This window comes from Sus scrofa, chromosome 11 (assembly GCF_054392235.1).
Source record: "Sus scrofa isolate SSC_HxYL_T2T_F1_AM1 chromosome 11, Sscrofa_HxYL_maternal_Yorkshire_Landrace_v2.0, whole genome shotgun sequence".
Lineage (NCBI taxonomy): Eukaryota > Metazoa > Chordata > Mammalia > Artiodactyla > Suidae > Sus > Sus scrofa.
The window spans coordinates 55,533,277-55,547,431 of NC_139393.1; the positions used below are offsets into that span (position 1 = coordinate 55,533,277).

General features: G+C 39.1%; 1 protein-coding gene and 1 long non-coding RNA gene across 3 annotated transcripts in view; one reads left to right on the forward strand and one right to left on the reverse strand.

The window, feature by feature from the left end:
• LOC146398637 (uncharacterized) overlaps nucleotides 1–14,155 on the forward strand; it is a 145,132-nt gene that overhangs the window by 96,539 nt on the left and 34,438 nt on the right. The window lies entirely within an intron of this gene.
• LOC110255829 (uncharacterized) overlaps nucleotides 1–14,155 on the reverse strand; it is a 497,148-nt gene that overhangs the window by 63,908 nt on the left and 419,085 nt on the right. The window contains exon 6 of one of the 2 annotated variants that reach the window (XM_084981999.1): nucleotides 10,096–12,302. The exons of the other annotated variant lie outside the window; for it this stretch is intronic. The gene's annotated coding sequence lies outside the window, so the exon portion shown is untranslated. Of the gene's footprint in view, nucleotides 1–10,095; nucleotides 12,303–14,155 lie in introns of those variants that run through there. 2 annotated transcript variants of the gene reach the window in all.

A 14,155-nucleotide genomic window follows, 5' to 3' on the forward strand; every position in this document is an offset into this window, starting at 1 on the left:
GCTGGCCTTGGTTGCAGATCCCAATTGTAATTCACTGCTGATCCTGAATCAGTCCATCTTTGCTGGAGAAATATATGGCAGTTTGTTTTAGGTGAACATTTTCTTAAAAAGTGACATTTAAACTGGGTTCTAATGCAGCCCCAAATACGCAAATGAACATGGGCAGAGGGGTAAGAAAAGGGTCCAGAATATGCAAGTGTCTAAGTAATGGGAAAATTTGTTATTACAAATTGCTCAGCTGGAGTTCCCTGGTGGCTCAGTGGGTTAAGGATCTGGTGGTGTTACTGCTGGGATGAGGGTGTGATCCTTGGCCAGGGAATTTCTGCAGGCCACAGGCAAGGCCAAAAAGAAAAAAAACAAACAAAGAAAAACTCAGTAGAGTTGAAACAGTGAAAAGAGACTGATTTAATTCAACAATGTTTATGAATCATCTACTCAGTGTTAGGCATGTGATTGCTACTGGGGACTTAAACCGGAGAAGAGGGGAGGCTGGGGGGTGGAGATAAAAATCATTACACCTGCAAATATACATGTGCTGAGAGTTATCAGGGAGGGCACCTGCAGCTAATCTGGAAGCCCTAACCCAGACAAAAAAGAAAGGAAGTGACCTTGAGCTGCGATGTGGAGGACGAAACCATCGCTGCCAGCTTGGCAATCAGAGCCGAGGGCCCAAGCCACCATCAGGATGCGGAACGCCTATGGCGGAAGAGGCGTGGGCACGGACAGGAAGTGGGCGGGGCAAAATGTGCAGGGCTTGACCAGTCCAGGGCTATGTAAGAGCTTTGGAAAGACTTGACGCCCCCAAACAGATGGCTGACAAAATCAGAGGTGTGTTTTTTAAAAGGTTGCTCTCGGAAACACTGGAGAAAACACACCTGGGTGAGTGAAGGGCTAAGCGAATGAAGGGAGACTAGTTAGGCAGCTAATACAGAACTTCAGAAAAAAGGTTAAGGGAGATTGGGGAGGCGGTCGTAGTAACAATAGAAATGGAGACAAGTGGACTAAAGCATCTTGCTCCAGACCTCCTCTCTTAATGACTAAGGCTCTTCATGAGTAGCCAATCGACCTTCTATGAAGTATAAACCCCACAGTCCTCCAGCAATGCTGAGAGTCCGGGGGCCCTCAATCCCTGATGGTGACTGCCCTTTGTTTTCTTTCTTTCTTTTTTTTTTTTTTGCTATTTCTTTGGGCTGCTTCTGCGGCATATGGAGGTTCCCAGGCTAGGGGTCGAATCGGAGCTGTGGCCGCCGGCCTACGCCAGAGCCACAGCAACGCAGGATCTGAGCTGCGTCTGCAACCTACACCACAGCTCACGGCAACGCCAGATCGTTAACCCACTGAACAAGGGCAGGGACCCAACCCGCAACCTCATGGTTCCTAGTCGGATTCGTTAACCACTGCGCCACGACGGGAACTCCAAGCCCTTTGTTTTCTAAATGGACTCCCAGCTACACAACCTTATTTTTAAAGTTTAATAATACCTATTTGATTTCACTGTAAAGAAGTTTAAATGGGATAAAACATTTGAATGTGCTTTGGAAACTATGGTCATTTTATTCTGCCCCTGAAACAGTGAAATGCAAAAACCCTCAACAGATACATTCATTGATATTTATTCATTAAACACTTCCTTTATACTTAACACTGTACTGGGCATCATGGAAAAGCTAGAAGATATTTATAACTGTGTTGGTGTGTGATTTAAAGAAGTGCTTAAATGTAAACAGAATTAAGGGAACGCTGAAAATAGTGAGGTGGACCCAGATCTTCTGCTCTAAATATAGATCATGTTTCTCTGTCTCAAATCTGAGAACTGTGCTGGAGTTAGCCTTGAAATACAATTCATCTTCTTTTGATTTGTTATTTAGAAGTGTTGCTGGCCCTAGGGAGAGTTTCATCTTGTGAGTGAACTTGGGAAGTGTCTGGTGGAGATTTTCCCAGCAGCTGGAACCCAGATGATTACTAGATCTGCCAGGTGTCATGACCAGACCCCCATTGTTTATGTTTCATTATAATCCAATTAGGTAAACACAACCTTAGAGGTTTACAGATAACAGGGATTCCAAATGTTTTAATTTCTCTCTTATTTTTCTTCCTGTAATGGAACATTTCTGCTCAAAGGAAAAAACGAACAAATAGATTATATTCCTGGTGAAATTGTTTTGTTCTCCTCTAAACTGTCTCTGGTTCACTTCTAATTTCTGCCACAGTCTTCCTGATCTAGACCAGGTTGTTACTGAGAGCACTTTCATTTGATTTTTTGAAAAAAACAATCTGTATCAGCATTTATTCTATTGTTCTGCAGTAGGGTCTATGTTCCAATAAATAGAAAGGTCAAAGTTCCATGAAGCATAGACGTTTCAGGGAGAAAACAAAAGTAAACTTTTTTTGCCCCTCAGCTTATGAAATTTTTGAATATAGCGGAGTACACACAATTATCCTTACTTAAATTTTATTTTAAAAGTTATTAAAAGGTACAGTTCAATAATGGTAGAAAAATATGAATATCTATTTTTGGAATTATATGAGTTTTTTATACACAGAGAAGATATAAAATATGGATTTTAGTTCTTATTCGTGGAAAAGTCTAAAAACCTCAAAACACCAATTTTCTTATTTTGTAATAGGGATAATACTGTCAATGGAATAAAGTGGTTCTGAGGATCAAATATGAAAGCTTCTAGGAAGACAGTATGAAATATAATACACCACACAAATTTTGGCATTGGCAGGCTACTCTTGCCTAGAAGTCCAAGTTTAATTAGAAATTTTTAAACATGGTGTCAACTGATAAGTGTTCTTAAATAAAATTCATGTTTCACTCATGTTCACTCATGCTGCTAAGTTTCACATTTGGAATTTAAAAAACAAATCCATTAATTTCATGAAATGAGTTTAATAATTTATTTGATTTTGAAGTCAACCATAATCTATTTTTAAACATTTTTACTTTTAGAAATTAAAATTTCCTCTGAACTTGAGTAGATTACAACATATCAATTTACTCATTCTTTCATTTATGTCTCTAATAAACATTTATTGAGCACCTAATATATAACCTAGACTCTGTGAAAGTGCTGGGGATAAAAAACAAAAAGATGTTCTTTTTTTTTAAAAAAAAGAAATTCCCAACATAGTAGGGGATATTAGCAATTGTAATATACAATAGTACACAGTTGTATACAAAAATGTAAACCAGTAATTATGAATCACAGTAATTGGTATTAAGACTGTTTAAAAGATACAGTGAACAAATAAAAGCAAAAAGAAGATCCTTTATGTGAGTGAAGAATTACAGGTAATGTCATAGAGATTTCCTTTGAATTGGGTGTTAGGAGCTTAACTGTGCCCTCCCCAAATTCATATACTGAAGTCCTAAATCCCTTCAGAATGTGAAATTCTGTGAAGATAGGTTATTTGCAGAGGTGATTAAGTTAAAATGGGGTCATTAGGTTGGGCCCTAATCCACAATGACTGGTGTCTATATAAAGGGAACTGTGGACACAGACATGCACAGAAGGAGAATGCCATGTGAAAGTGAAGGCAGAAATTACATTCTACACACCAAGGACCACCACCGAGTGGCAGAGAACAGGTTCTTCCTCATAGTCCTCAGAAGGAAGGCTGACATCTTCATGTTGAACTTCTTGTTTCCAGAAATGTGAGAAATAAATTTCTGTTGTTTAAGGCACTCAGTGTGTGGTACTTTGTCATGGCAGCCCAAGCAAAATGATACGCCCTCTTAAAATATATAAAAAGTCATCAGTATGATGAAGGAAGTATGGGGGGGGCGGTTTAATAATGAGGAAAGAGTCTGCACAAAGACAGGCTGATATGAAGAAGCAGGGTTGAAAGGTCAAAATGCAAGAAGTTCATCTTGGCAGAACATGGGATGTGAGAGAAATCCCATCAGGAGAAAACCTAAGAAAGACGGTCAGGGGTGATCCTGGAAAAGCACTGACTCCATGCTGTGGGGTTTGGATTTTATCCCAAAAACCAGTGAAGGCTTTTAAACAGAGGGAACATACGATAAAGTGCATGTTTTATAAAGACCTTGGGCTTTTTAGTTCTTTGAAGGATGGTCTGAAGGGATGAAACTAGAGCCCCAGAGGTCAGCCAGGAATTTACTGTGATAACATGAGAAATGACAGTTATTCGATAAAGCCAATAGAGTGGAGAGATGGGTAGATTTGGGAGATAGTAAGAGGTGATAAAAATTCAGTGAGCAGCTAGTTAGCTGAGAGACAGAGGATGGGCTGTGATTTTAGCAGTAGGAATGAGATGGATGAGACTATTTACAAAAGAAGTGCTGAACGCTATTCTTTCTCCCAGTGTCACAAAGGAAACCTACATGACCTTGACAACATGATGACTTGCCCTTGACTACTGATCTGGTAACTTTGGGCCCATTTGGGAGGGCATTCTATTTTATTGTGATTCTGGCAGCACTCGATGGGCACTGTTACCTCTTCAAGTGCCACAAATTATATACCAGCAATTCTAGTAAACCATTATATTTTTATTATATTTTATTGTACATATTTCAGACAGATGCATGTTCACTTTGATGGCAGACAAATGTTTGTGCATAAAAAATAATTTTATAAACTGTGTTCTATTTTTAGTGTAGAAGATAAAAATTCCCTTGGTAGCTAAATTGCAAAAAAAATTTGCTATAAAACATAATTTTTTTTTCCATAAAAGGGGATGCAAATCTACTCAAACTAATGGAAAACAATGTTATCCTAAACTATTCAAGCAACTTTTTTTTTTCCTTAAGTTTAAAAATGTACCACTCGTATGCTAAAAAGGAAAGAGGGGCCATCAGGCTATTTTAGAGAGAAGTTAAGAACTTTCTCTTTGCAGAAAATTACAGCGAATCCTAATGATGCTTTTTGATGTTTTTTGCTACTAGGGACAATAGCTTGACAAAACCACTGTCTTCTTTTTCCATTAAAATTGATTAGCCCCTAGAGTTTGCATTTCCATTTAGTAATTTGTCCAGACTCTGGTTATTACAGAGAGGATCTGTAACGAATTCCTCCCTTTACCTCTTTCTGTCATAAAAATTCCTTCTCTAAAGCACTCCAGGCTACTTCTCTAAGCCCCCTGCCCAGTGTTAGCCTGTGCTCTGTCCTTGCTTTGGCCTTGAGCAGAGCCTTTGTTCTCTGTTCAGGAGACCCCTGCTTACTGCTAGCCCCCTACCTTGTAGTTCTCTTCCTTTGCCAAGATTTTTCCTCAAGCTTCCTTCTGCAGTTGGTTCTAGCTTTGCTTGGATGTTATCTCCCTCAGGCCAAGACTTTGGGCAAGACTTTTCCAACTTTGGGCCAAGACCCCCCATTTTATAGGCTCCCTAACACCCTGTGAGTGGCTCTTTTTTACTAGAATTATGTAAATAGGGCCTCTCCCCTTGGGATATGAAATTCTTGAGGGCAGGTTGCTATATGGAACCTGATATAAACTGTATTTTGTGCATTGCACCAGCCCCTCGAGTCAACCTTTAGGTCAGCTAGTGACAAATCCTTTTAGTTTTCTTTCATCTGAGAATGTCTTTATCATCCTTTCATCCTAAAGGAGGGCTTTATATCTATCACTGAATGTAGAACTCATGGTTGATAATTCTTTACTTGTAGCTCTTGAAAAATATTGTGTGACATCACTATGTTCATCATGGACTCGGGTAATGTGTCACTTCTGTTTATTGCTTTAAAAGTTTCAGAAATATAATTATCATGTATGTGTCTTGGTATATGTTTCCCAACTTGGTAAATCTGTAGGTTTGTGTCTTTTGCCAAATTTGAGATATCTTCAGTCTTTTTTTCTTCAAATACCTTTTCATTCCCTCTATTCTCTCCTTACAGGGATTTCAACGATAAGAATGTTGGAACTTTTGTTACTATTTCAACAGGTTTCTGAGGATCTGTTTATTTTTTTCAGTCTATATTCTCTGTTGATCAGATTGGATAAGTTCTACTGTTCCAGCTTCAGATTCAGAGTCTATCTTATGGTGTCTCCACTTTAGTGTTAAGCCCATTTACTGAGTTTTCAAAACTGCCTGTTGTATTTTTCAGTTCTACAATCTGTTTTTTAACTTTTGTTTCATTTCTAAGACTTTATTTTTCTCATTTCAAAATAATTCATAATTATTTCTTAAAGCACTTTTACAATGGCTGCTTTAAAATCCTTGTGAGATAATTCCAACATCTTACTCATTTCAGCATCAGGCATATTGGCATCAGTTGATTGGCTTTTCTCATTCGGGTTGTGATTTCGCTGATTCTAGGTAGGATGATGGTTTTTTTCTATCACATCCTGAACATTTTGGATATTACGTTGAAGACCCTGGGCCCTGTTTAACTTATTTTAACAGGAAGACACACTGTATGGGCTTGACATGTAGGTCCCGGTCTATTTTGTAATTCCAATTCCAATCTAATTTTCAGAGAGTGTGTAGTAGTATGTTGGTGTGTTTGGTTCATTTCATGCCACTTGGCCACCTACTGATCACTTCTGATGCTACTTGAGGGATCTGAAGGAGCTTACCAAAGCCTGGCTACCTGGTCTCTCTAGATGGGTAAAGACATTCTTAGGCTCATGGCACAGAGTGCTTCCTGGACTAGGAACTTGTGATGGTGGGTTCCTCCCTGCCTACGGTTGGTACTGTCTTTAAGTGGGAAAAGGAGACTGTCAGAGCTGGCAGGGGCGGTGGGCACTTCCTGGGTACTTGGGGTGGTGGGATCCACCTTGTCCCTTGGATGCATGGTGTTTCTGGATGGAGAAGGTGAGTCATAGGACCAGTAGGGAAAGAGAGTGCTTTCCCTAGATGCGTATTATCAGCAAGACTTCCAACTGATCCCTTTTGCTGGGTCTGCTGAGTTTGCCTGGGGTTGTAAGAGGTACTCCCATTTGATGTAGTAGGAATAAGCTAATCCGGGATGCCCTTTCTTGTTAAGTTGGAAATCAAGAAACACTGGGTCTAGGGCACCTTCTCCTGCTGGGTGTGGGGTTGCGAGATGCCCTCCTGCTGTGCAATTCCTCCAGTCTTGGGCTCTCTAACCGCTTCCTCTTCCAACTTTCAAAGTTCTCCTTTGATTTTTCTATTGATTTATTTCCAGAGTGTATAGCTATACTTAGCTCAGAGGATCAGGGAGAGAGGAATTCTCCCATCTCATCATGATGGGAAGCTCTACACGTATACATTTACACTTGAAATCTGATGGCCAGGTTTGGTGGGCCCTGGCATATGTGCTCTCTTGTCCTAGACTATGTGCAGGACTGCTTCACAGTTATGTAAGGCTGAGTGGAGAGGGAGTAATCAAGCTTCCTGAATGTTAGGCACGGGTACTGTATGTTCAAATGTTATCATTTGCAACTGTGCCTTTCTGGATGATGTTTTATAGGATCCAGAAGTTTTCACTGGGACCTAGGAAAATGTTGCCATTTCAATGCAGTGCTTTCTGACTGTACTATATTTCTTCTGATTCCTTTAAGTCAGGATACTTTTGTTTTACCTGTGTAAGTAGTCAAAGCGTAGCAAGTGAAGAGTACTTGAGGATCTTAGAAACCATCCAACATCATTTGGTAGATACGAAAAATGGAGGCTCAAAGACTTTTATTGACTTTCTGAAAGTAACAGAACCAAACAGTCCGGGAGCCAGATTAAATCCCAGCTTTTATGACTTCTACTCAGTGCTTTTCTTCATTTCACCATGGGAATAAATGATAATAATGATTTAATGCATTTTCAATAGCAAATGTATTATTCCTCTTCTTCACAGTTTTTCCCTCTACACATTTAATTTGCCCGCATAGTTAGTTCTCTTCGGTCCTATAAAAAATACATCCATTCTCTCATTTATGAGCCAAGCACACAGAAGAAGAGAAAAATTTTAAATGATGCTAGTATCTATTCATTTAGCAGCTTTTGTGAAATGTTTTCTATAGGCTAGCATTTCAGATAGTTGTGGAAGTACTGCAGAAACTAATGCTAAATAAGAGATAACTTCCTAACTGCCATCCCTCACCTCACGTAGTTTCCAGTCTAATGAGAGATAAACATGCATCAACTCACTATAATATAAAATACTGTAAGGTAACTGGTTAAAAAAGGATATAAATCAAGTGTTGTCAAAAGGAATTGGAAATAATGGTAAAATCTAACTAGGTATATTAGGAAAGCAACCTAGGAGATGTCTTCAAGGTTGAATAAGATTTAAATCACTGGAGTAGAGCAAAGGCACTCTAGACTAAGAAAAGGGGATGGAATGATAATGGAAGCAAGGAAACCTTTTCCCAGCTATTTTCTAAGTGTCAGAACATGGAGCCTCACTCTGGTTCCAGACCCAGTAAGTCCAAACCCAAGTTGATCATCCTCTTTTCAATAACCCTTAGATGTATTTCTTTTCCCTTAATAATATGCACAGACTCCTGGTCTAAAAACTTTGCAGCCTGTCTGAATGCAATTCACACCTCTCTGTCTTGCTTCCAGTTCAAGTGGTCACCAAACCTTGCAGGTCGCCACATCCCTCCGAAGTGTCTGCCTAATAGCATGACTCCTTCCCCTTTCTCCAGTCCTAGTCTTGGTCCTTGTTACTGTTCATACAAGATAATGTACATATTGCCCAACAGTTTCTCTACCTCAGATCTCTCACTTTTCTATACCTTCTACCTGATACCTTCTATCAGATTTATTTTTGGAAGCAGATGATATTATGTTATTTTCCACACCAAAACCCTTTTTTATTCAACAATCATGTTTTACATACTATTTGCAAGACACTGTGTATTAACTGTCTGCTTAGTAAGATCCAAATAATTGGGCTAGCCTGTGTCATCTGACCCCAGACTATCCTCTAAATTCCATCTCTTACACCTTCTCTTGGACTTTGTTCCCTTGGTTCTCACTTCCTGTAATTTCCAAGTATTTCTACCTACAAGCACATTCATATCTTCTCATCCAAAAACAACCTCCACACAAATACACAGTTCCCAAGACTTACCACTACCTTACTTCTGGAACAATTAGTCTTGATTATATTTTCTCCATACATGATCCCAGCTTTTCAAACCCCTTAGCCCAGTGTAGATTTTTCAGCAGCAATGTGACATAAATCAATTTGCATTTTATGGGACATATAGGCATATTCTGAGGAGCACAATGAAGAGAATAAGAAGGAATGCAGAGTGTTTTAAGTAACCATTGTAATAGACAATTCTATCTCCAGGCAAGAGATGATGGTGGCATGAATTTGGGGTGTAGCCGTGGGGACAGAGGAAGTGGATGGATTCAACGGATTTGTAGAAGATACAATCCAAATTATTTGGTAACAGAGTAGATATTAAACAAAAGTAAAGAACAGAGTTACCTCCAACAGTTCAGCACAAGTGATTCACTGGAAAGTAGTGTCCATTGCTAAGTTATAGAACCCTAAGGAATGAGCAGGTTCCACCCTAGATATTACATATCAAGTTATGGTGCATGTGAGACATCTCAAGGGGGACTGTTGGTAATGAAATATGTAGCATGTGGATCTCAAACTTGTGGTTGGTTGCAAAAATGGCCACAAATTACGGCTACCCAACCATGTTCTTTGGTAGCACTCATTCACACTGACTTTAGGCACTGATCTGACCAATGGGATATTGGCAAGTAAGATGCCAACAGAGGTTTGAAAAACACATGTGCATTGAGGCTGGCCCTCCGCCTCCTTTTAGGAACTTTGTTTGCCATATGATGAAGCCCAAGAAAACCTGATAAGGAACCACTGATCCAGTCTTTGCCATTGCCCTGGCACACAGCCTGTCAGATCTAAGAATGAAGCAAGCCTAGTTCACCCAGCCCCATCAAGCCGCCTCCTGACAAAAGATACAAGCCCAGCAGAATCAGCTCAACTGACTGAGATAAAAACCATCACCCAGAAGGCTGTAGAATCCTAAGCTGAATAAATAGAAATTATTTTAAGCCAGAATATTTTGTGTATTATCCTCCCAGAAGGTTAAAGTTATAATAATAACAGTAGCTAAGCAATAAGATCATTTTGTGTCAGTATGGTGCTAAATACTTTACATAGGTAAATCAAACAACATAAATAGAACTTTTACATAAGTATGAGTTTAATGTTAAAATATAAAAATGAAAATTTAACTTACAAGTTTAAAGATGCTAACATTTAGAAAAGAGTTAAAATTTGCTCAAATCTACTCAGTGGCAGAACTAGAAGAAACCTAAGGACATTTAAGCTACAAACTTTCTAAGCCTACAAGTTACTGAATTCCAGGAGTGCATAGTTTTTGGGTTTACTGAATACTCTAAAACTATCAGTTGATAGTAAAGTATACTTTAGTTCACATCATTTTCGACGTTGGTTATTTCTGTTAAGTTTTTGTCAAGATATATTTTTACCTTGGTCTCCTTCAAAATGCTAATTCCCTGCTTTATGCATGCTTCAAGGGCAGTAGAAAAAAATTTATAGCTCTTCACATAAAATTATAGATGTGAAATGTTCCACAAATAGCAATAATTCACCATATCATTGGACATTTTTTTCCTGAAACATCATATTCAGAGAATTTTAAGTTACCAAAGCAACAGGTTCTTCTAATAAAGGGAATTATTTCATAATCATCTTCTAAAAGCATGTTTTTAAAGCAACATAAGTAAACCTGAACTTATAAAATGAAGGCAATAATGCTTATGCAATGCTATGCCTTTAACTGCATGGCCTTGTGTGTATAATTCTTGGCCATCACTCTTTTTTCTGCATTTCTCACCTAAGGTCTATATAGATGCTCTAGTTAGAGTATGTCATAAGCTAAGATAATTAAAAGATGAACTAAGGCACAGCTGGTCATGACGCCACTCTGTATGGTAGCTAAGATGTCACTAGAGATTTAACACAGGGAAGTGTGAGTGTCCTGTTGCTGCTGTAACAAATTACCAAAATGTAGGGCTCATCACAACACAGATTTATATCTTACAGTTCTGGAGGTCAAAAGTCCAATATAGATCTTGCTAGGAGTCACAGTCAGCTTGGGCTGCCGTAACAAAATATCAGACTCTGGGACCCAAACAACAGAAATGTGTTTTCCCACAGCTCCAGAGGCTGGAAAGCTCAAGATCAAGGTTCTAGCTAATTTGATTTCTGGTGAGAGCTCTCTCCTTAACTTTCAGTTGGCCGCCTTCTGTCTGTACCCTTACATGGTCTGGAGAGACAGAGCATGCTGATATCCCTTCTTCTTCTTATAAGGGTGCAAGTGCTGTGGCCCCACCTTTATGACCTCATTTAACCTTTATCATCTCCTGACAGACCCTTTCGCCCCCAAAACAGTCACACGCTGTAAGGCAGAGCTACAACATGTATTTAGGGGTGACACAAACATTGTGTTGATGACACAAAGCTGACACAAAGGTGTCAGCAGGACTGTACTCCTTTCTTCAGACTCAAGAGGAGAATCATTTCCTTCCCTTTTCCAGCTTCTAGAAGCTGCTGACATTCACTGGGTCCCAGCTTCCCGCTACCTTTCTTCTTAAGTCAGTGCGTTGGTTTCCTAGGGCTGCCATAACAAAGTGCCACAAAATGAGTGTCTTAAAATATCAGAAGTGTATTGTCTTAAGATTGTGGAAGCTAGGAGTTTGAAGTCAAGGTGTTGGCAGAGTTGATTCATTCTGAGTGTTGTGAGAGGGAATCAATTCCATGCCTCTCTCCTGGCTTCTGACAGTTTGTTGGCAATTTTTGGCATTTCTTGGCTTGCATGTGCATCATTCCCTCTTCCACCTTCACATGAGATTATTCCTTCCACCTTCACATGAGATTATTCCTTCCACCTTCACATGAGATTATTCCTTCCACCTTCACATGAGATTATTCCTTCCACCTTCACATGAGATTATTCCTATGTGTCTTCACATAGGATTTTCATCTGCGCTTGCCTCTCTGTGTCCCAATTTTCTTTTTTATAAAGACATCAGTGATACTGGATTAAAGTCCACCCTAATGACCTCATTTTAACTTGATTACATTTTTAAAAACTCTGTTTCTGAATAAGATCATATTCTGAGGTACTAGGGGTTAAGAATTTTCTACATATTTTAGTGGGAGACACAGTTCAACCTTAGTGACCAGCAAAAGCCAGTAAAGTGCACCTCACCTTGCATCATATTAATCTTCTCTCTTCTTCTGCCTCTGTCTCTTTTAAGGATCCTCATGATTACACCTGGCCCACACAGATAGGCCATGCAACATGACACATTCACAAGTTCCAGGACTTAGGATGCAGATGTCTTAGGAAGGCCATTTTTCTGCCTAAGGGAGAAATGGTTATTTATTAAAACTCTCAGAAAGAGTCCTGAATGTGGCTTGAAGGAAGAGTTAGAAAATTTACTGATGTTTAGGGGGATATGATTCTGCAGGAGACATGGTTGCTAAACTCCCTTCCAAGGAGAAGGGTTTTTGAGTTTTTGCAAAAGCTAAGCCAGCATTAAAGTGCTGTGGATAGAGGAGAAGTTGAGCATTTCCATCAGCAACCTTTCATGAAGCATCCTCCAATCACGCATAGGGCATCAACTTCTCAGCTAAATAAATGCTCAACAGATACTAAGATTTGGTTTCCAAGTCAATCAACTATTTTGTGCATAAGTGTGCACTAGAATGATAAAAGTTCAATTTCAAGTAACAAGTTTTGATTATAGGATATAACCCTGGAAGAAACAGATGAAGTCCCTTCTCATCCCTGAAAATACACCCCCACACAGTTTATTGCTGCTCCACTGGTGAAACAAAGAAGAAAGAGAATAGGCCTCTTTATACTGCATTTACTTAAGACCTATTCCATTTCCTAAGTCAGGTGAATTTTTAGAATTCTGTTAGGATTTTCTCCATACTCAAGCCTATCCTCGTTTTCACTGAATATTCAGATTTTGCTTCATGGCTTTCCAAAAATTCAGACAAATCATATTTGTTTTATTTTATCATACATTTACTGAGACCTCTTCCATTCAATGTGTGAATTTATTTAGGAATGCATCTATTCTAACTCCCTGGACCCCAAGACTGAACTGAGTATCCCATTTGGTGCATCTGTCAAAAAAGAAGGATTATATTAAAGTAGTCTGAATTCCTTCCAAAATCTTCTCTAGGGTCATAGTCAGTTCCCACAGACAGCAATTTTCTATGGAAGTATAAAACAAAGAGAAGGGATAAAACAGTGAATAAGACAAAGCAAGTAATTGAAAAAATAAAGAGAAAAGAATGAAAGAATGATGGGGATAAGAGAAATAAAAAAAATCTTTGGAGGCTAAAAAATTAAGAGATAATATTCAACAGGAAAAGACTGAGAATCCTAAGGAAATAGAGACAAGACACCGAACAGAGGTGTACAGGAAGCACTAAGTAATTGCAGAGAAAGGGAATTCTTGATAAAGAGGAATGGAAATAATGAGAGAGGGGAGAAGGTATAACCTGGAGGCTGAGATATTTTTATTATTCCACGGAGTACATTTTCTTTCAATATAAAGGGGAGACAAAAGAGAATGTGTGATTAATCTATGGTAAAAGCGAAGACATGATGGCAGCCAGAGGGCCAGATTTCTCAGGCCACTTGGAGGATGCTACACTCTGACTTTGAACTTTGGCTGGAATTCATTTTTCCTAAGGTTAATGCAAGAATGACAAATCTCTGGGTGCTTTGCCATGGCCCCAGAGTCATCAATCACCCATGGACTCTGTGCAGGTGAGTTTTATAAATGATTCTCCAGGCATAGGAAATCATGGGCTGTAGGAGAAGGAAAGTGGGATTTCAGCCTGCCTGGGTTATCTGGGGCAGTTTCCCCCTATGAAGTTGTTGTCTTAGGTCTGTAGGGCTGTCCCCATGGAGGCGCTGCCTATGTATCCCTCACAAGTTTGTAAGGTGGCTGGATCCTTAGGTGACTTCCAAAACATTACCAGAGAAATCTGGGAGAATTCACAAATTAAATATTTCCACACTGTAAAAAGATTTATAGAGGGAACTATATTCAATATCCTGAAATAAACTATAATGTTAGAGAATATGAAAAAGAATGTATATTAGTAAAATCACTATGGAAAACAGTATGGAGGTTCCTCAGAAAACTAAATACAGAACTACCATATGATCCAGCAATCCCACTCCTGGGCAT